Below are 5,402 nucleotides of genomic sequence, written 5' to 3' on the forward strand. Positions count from 1 at the left end.
CCTTCCACATCCAAGAGACCGATACCCAGTGGAATGAGCCTCCAACATCCTTGGATCATTCATGGTCTACACTTACCTTGGAGCAGACATTAGAACCCAAGCATGGAGGGGGAGAAGGGAGGCATATAGTATTATGATATAAACTAGCATTTACTAAACACCTACTATGTGCTGCACACAGTTCTAGACTCTCTCTATGTATTACATTTAATCATTAAAACCACGCTCTCATTTTGTAGTTGAGAAAACTAAGCTGCAGAGAATGTGGGAGAGACTCCTAATTGTTACCTAATTTTCATTTTCTCTTCCTTTCTTTAAATAATAGAAGCCCATGAATTTCGACCAGGTCCAGGGCTGCCCAAGAACAGTCACATTTCTCAGCCTCCCTTGCAGTTTGATGTGGCCATGTGACTAAATTCTGGCCAATTGGATGTGAGTAGAAATGACATTTGCGAGTTTAGGGTTCCATTCTTAAAAGGAAGCTGGTTGCTCTCTGCGTCCTCTTTTCTTTGTCCCCAGGCTTGGACAAGGATGGGGCAGTAGTGAGCCAGCTTTGCCCATGAGAGCAAGGCTGGAAAGAGCATAAACGGAACCTGGTCCCTGGGTGAGTTTATGGGACAAAGCCACATGCCTACCCTAAAGCTACCTTTAGATTATTATATGAATGAGAAATAACCTTCTGTCTTACTTGAACCAATGTATTTGGGGTGTCTTCATTACAGCAGCTTAGCCTATATTGTAACTAATATGGAGAGGTTAAGTAACATGCCCAAGACCACACAGCTAGTAAACAGCAATAAAAGGATTTAAACTCAGGTAGGATTTGAATCCAGAGCCCAAACTCCTAACCAGTAACTGGACAATAATGTCTTATTCCTGCAAAAGTTCATAATCTCCAGGAAGACAACATCCTATGTTGGGCTTTGAAGGACAGTCAAGTGGGCTCTAAAACACCATTTGTATAACCTCCTCGCCGACTACCTGAAAGCCCCATTATTGTTCTCTTCATTGAGGCATTAGCAATCTGGTTAAAATGTAAACACAAGGTGGGAGCAGCAGCACCGAAAGCTATTCTCTCCTTTGGACCCCTTTGTACTAGTTAATTCCTCAGACTTTCTGGCCTCTCACAGTTGAGATAGTGTAAGACATGGGACAGATAAAATTTGGTGGAATGCTGTGAGGGAGGTAGGTAAAATAGAGTATGGGGGAACAGATTACTGGGAAAGAAAACAGAGAGAACCCTTGCCTTGAAGGAAGGTGTGGTAGATAGAATAATATTCCTCCCACCCCAAAGATGGCAATGTCCTAATCCCCAGACTGTGAATATGTTACTTTACATGACAAAAGGGACTTTGCAGATTAAGGATCTTGAGATGGGGTGACTATCCTGGATTATTTGGACAGACTCAACCTAATCTCAGGGAGCCTTATTGTCACCAGCAGAGCGGTGATTCCTTGGTTCTTGTCCTCTCAAAGAGAAAGAATTCAGTAGAGAGACACAGAGCAGTTTTAAGTAGCAAGAGTTTTATCAAGCAGAGCAAAAGTACACTCCTGAGAAAGGATGAGAGCGAGCTGTCTGGAAACCAGAAGTAGCCCTGCAACGGGGTAGAGCTGGGTTTTTTAGAGTGGTGGTCCCTCCCTGTATCCTGCGTCATTTGACTGACAAGTTGATTGACAGCTTTAGGTTATATAACTTTTCTCCTAGTGCACAGGCGCTCACCCATAAGCATCGAAGTGAAACCCACGGGGATGGGAGGCGTATAACTGCAATGCTAATTTATTATAATTACGGCATAATGAACCCCGGGTCACTTTGAGTCACGTTTTAGGTCTTGATGCGCCTGCACCAACCTGTACTGGCAGTTTTATCTTGCTTGGTGCTGATATGGCTGGAAACCTAGCGGTGGACCTTGACTACAAGAGGGAGAATCTCTGGGCATGTTCTGATCACCAGTGTCCAGGTGGGGGAGGGAAAGATGATCCCATCCAGGATGGGGCGGGGACCCACTCATTTCTGACTAGCTACCTAACATTATAAGGGAAAGAGGAAAGCAAAAGAATGAGAGTCAGAGAAGGCAATATGACAAAAGAAGCAGAGGTCAAAAGAGAGAGGGAGAGAGATTTGAAGATGCTACACTGCTGGCTTTGAAAAGGGAGGAACGGGCTGTGAGGTAAGGATGTGGGCAGTCTCTGGAAGCTGGAGAAGGCAAGGAAATAGATTCTCCCTTAGATCCTCCAGAGGAATAAAGCCCTGCCGACACCTTGATTTTAACCCAGTCAAACCCATTTTGGACTTCTGACCTCCAGAGCTGTAAGATAATAAATACCACCAACTTTATGGTTGTGATATTGAGATTTACAAGAAAAATGTGTATTTGGTCATTCAGATCAGCAAAATATATTTCTCACATACTTTTGGTCTCCCTCCACGGTTCCTGGCTCACAGCTCCCCAAACCCTAGGAATTTCCCAAGTGTTGCCATAAAGGTGTCTTTTGTTATGTTAATGAGTGGCTTTCTACCTGTGGGTGAACCAGTGGAGCCAATCTTGTGATCAGAGGGTGGGAACTTTCAGTCCCGCCCCACCTCTGGGGGGCGGAGAGGAGCTGGAGGGTGCATCAATCACCAATGGCAAATGGTTTAATCAATCACGGCTATGTAATGAAGCCTCCATAAAAATCCAAAAGGGTGTGGTTCAGAGAGCTTCTGGGTTGGTGAACACGTGGGAGACTGGGGAGGGCAGTGTGCTTGCAGAGGGCATGAGACCTCCACACCCTTTCCCCATGCCTGGCCCTATGCACCTCTTCCATCTAGCTGTTCCTGTGTTATATCTTTTTATAATAAACCTGTGATGTAGTAAGAAAAATGTTTCTCTGAGTTCTGTGAGCCTCTCTAGCAAATTAATCAAATCCAAGAAGGGGGCCGTTGGAATCTCTAATTTGTAGCCGGTGGGTCAGAAGCACAGGTGATAACCTGAGCTTGCCACTGGTATCTGAAGAGGCGTGGTCAGTCTTGTGGGACTGAGCCCTTAACCTGTGGGACCTGATTCTATTTCTGGGTAGATAGTTTCAGAATTGAGTTGAATTGTAGGACACCCAGCAGGTGTCTGGAGAATTGCTTGTTGGTGTGGGAGAATGACCCTCCCTCCGGTATACACACATTGAAATTGGGTCCAGGAACCCAAAAGAGTGGGAATTTGTTAGAACAGCAGTAGGAAATACTACAAGGAATGTGGCTGTCAGAGTCCCTGCTGGAAACAAGTGGCATACATATAGTGCTTAAGTAACAAAAGTTTAAAGATTATATTTTATGTAGGTATAGGCAGGGTTAAGAGCACAAAAAAGGGATGAGGACGCTTTAAGGGATTAATAATAGCAGGAAGCTGGTACCATCGTGAGGCCTGAAGGACAAGGTGTCACTGGAGACCAGTGAGAGCTAGGGTCACAAAGAGGCCGCCCCACAGGAGCTGTGGCCACAAAGGTGGGGCTATGGGTGGCAAATCCTCCAAAGGTTTCCGTTATATATAATAATCTCTGATGGTGAAGAATTCTTCATAAAAGACTTCTGTCCCAGAGTTTCACAATGAATTCCTAACTCATCCTCTGAGATCCAACCAGATAATGTTAACAGTTGACTTAATGAGGAAGGAACTCCATTAGACCTGCCTGTTTATTTGTGTGACTTTAACCCTTGATCTAGCTTTTACTTTGTTTTGAATATGTAAAAAAGCTCTTAGTGATTACGATTTATGCTTCTTCTTTCAACAGATCTTTTTAATGGAAAAAAACATATAAATGGAGCATAGGGTATAAAAAAGAAATGCAGTTATCCATGCATGCAAAAACCCATCTAATTGGCAGAAGCTATAAACTGAGCGCTGCCGTACACCTCGGGACAGTGACCCGTATTTCAGGCAAAGCAGCAAGGGGAAAGTTTAAAGTTCCTCTAGTTCTAATATAGTAGTGGTTACCCTAATCTCACAAATCATACCCAGAATCAACTGGGAGAATGTGCAAGGGGGAATGGGTGCTTTGATCTTTTCATAGTTTCCTTCTCAGTAAATAAACTTATATTTTCAAGCCAAATCTCATCTTGCAATTTCCTGCCAACTTTAGTTCTCTGTATAGCTTACCTTTGCTTTTTCCACTTCTGGCCTTGGGCATTCAACAACACTTTACTTTTTTATTTTCCCAGATTTAAATTAAACATTTTAGAGAAACAAGGCATGTGATGATAGTCCCTGCAGCCCTCCCCTACAGCATGACATTAATTTCGTCCTCTGTTTCCTCTCAAACTTTCAACTGCCCCCTGATTTATATTAAATACAGCTACATTTGAAGATTTAGAGGTAAGTTAAGTGGAAACAGCTTGATTCTCTAAAAAAATATATAGTAAAAGTCAGAATAACATAATTACAAGGAAATTGGAAGAACAGACTCAATTTTGTCACCAATAATTTTTAGAATTTGTTAGACTGTCATTTGTTATTACTCTGTTTCCACTTTTTCAGCCAAAACAAGTTCTAACAAATTTGACTCTATTTTTGTAGATGAAATCAATGAATTTAACATAACTTTAAAGAAATTTAAAACACAGAAAAATTACATAGTGGAATCCCATTCATTTGGAGCCTACCTATATTTGCCATGATTTGGATATGAATTGGTTCAAAGTTTTCTTTTCCAGTCCATGGGGGAATGAGTTCAGTAGGAAAACAATGTAAATAAGATTTCAATCTATTTAAGAAGTCAAATGGCTTCCAAGCACTTGAAGAAACTTTGATAGTGTTAATTTGCATATAAAGCAATTATTTTGATAATGACAAATGATTATCAGTGTTCCTGACTTCACTGACATTTACATAGGATTTTGTAGTTCAAAACATTTTTGTGAGTCAGAATTTTAATTCTCACTATATAGAGACATTCATTCAACAAATATTTTATTGAGCATCTACTATGTGCCAGGCATCGATCCAAAAGCTGAAAAGAAAACTGTAGGCTTAAACCAGGACTTGTACCCAGGTTATATTCATCTTCCCACTACCCCCCCCCCGCCCCCCGCACCGCACCCCAGCGCCACCGCATTGAACTTGTCCCTTTAAGGACAGAGTGTATGTCTTAGTTATCTGACTCTCCAGAATACCCATTATCTAGAACTGAGCTTGGCACATAGTATATGCGCAACGAATGTTTGTTGAATGAAAAACTTCTGACTCCCTGTCCAGCGCTTTTTGCTGTAACACAGCTAACACTTATTTAGAGACAATTATGTGTTTGGTGCTTAGCTAAGGAGTATAACTCATTTAATCCTCAAAATAACCCTAAGAGGTGGATAGTATTAATAGCTTCACTTAGTAGGTAAGAAAAATGAAACTCAGAGGGTTGAAAGTGACTTGCCCAGG

This window comes from Balaenoptera ricei, chromosome 10, assembly GCF_028023285.1.
Source record: "Balaenoptera ricei isolate mBalRic1 chromosome 10, mBalRic1.hap2, whole genome shotgun sequence".
NCBI classification, from domain to species: Eukaryota; Metazoa; Chordata; class Mammalia; order Artiodactyla; family Balaenopteridae; genus Balaenoptera; species Balaenoptera ricei.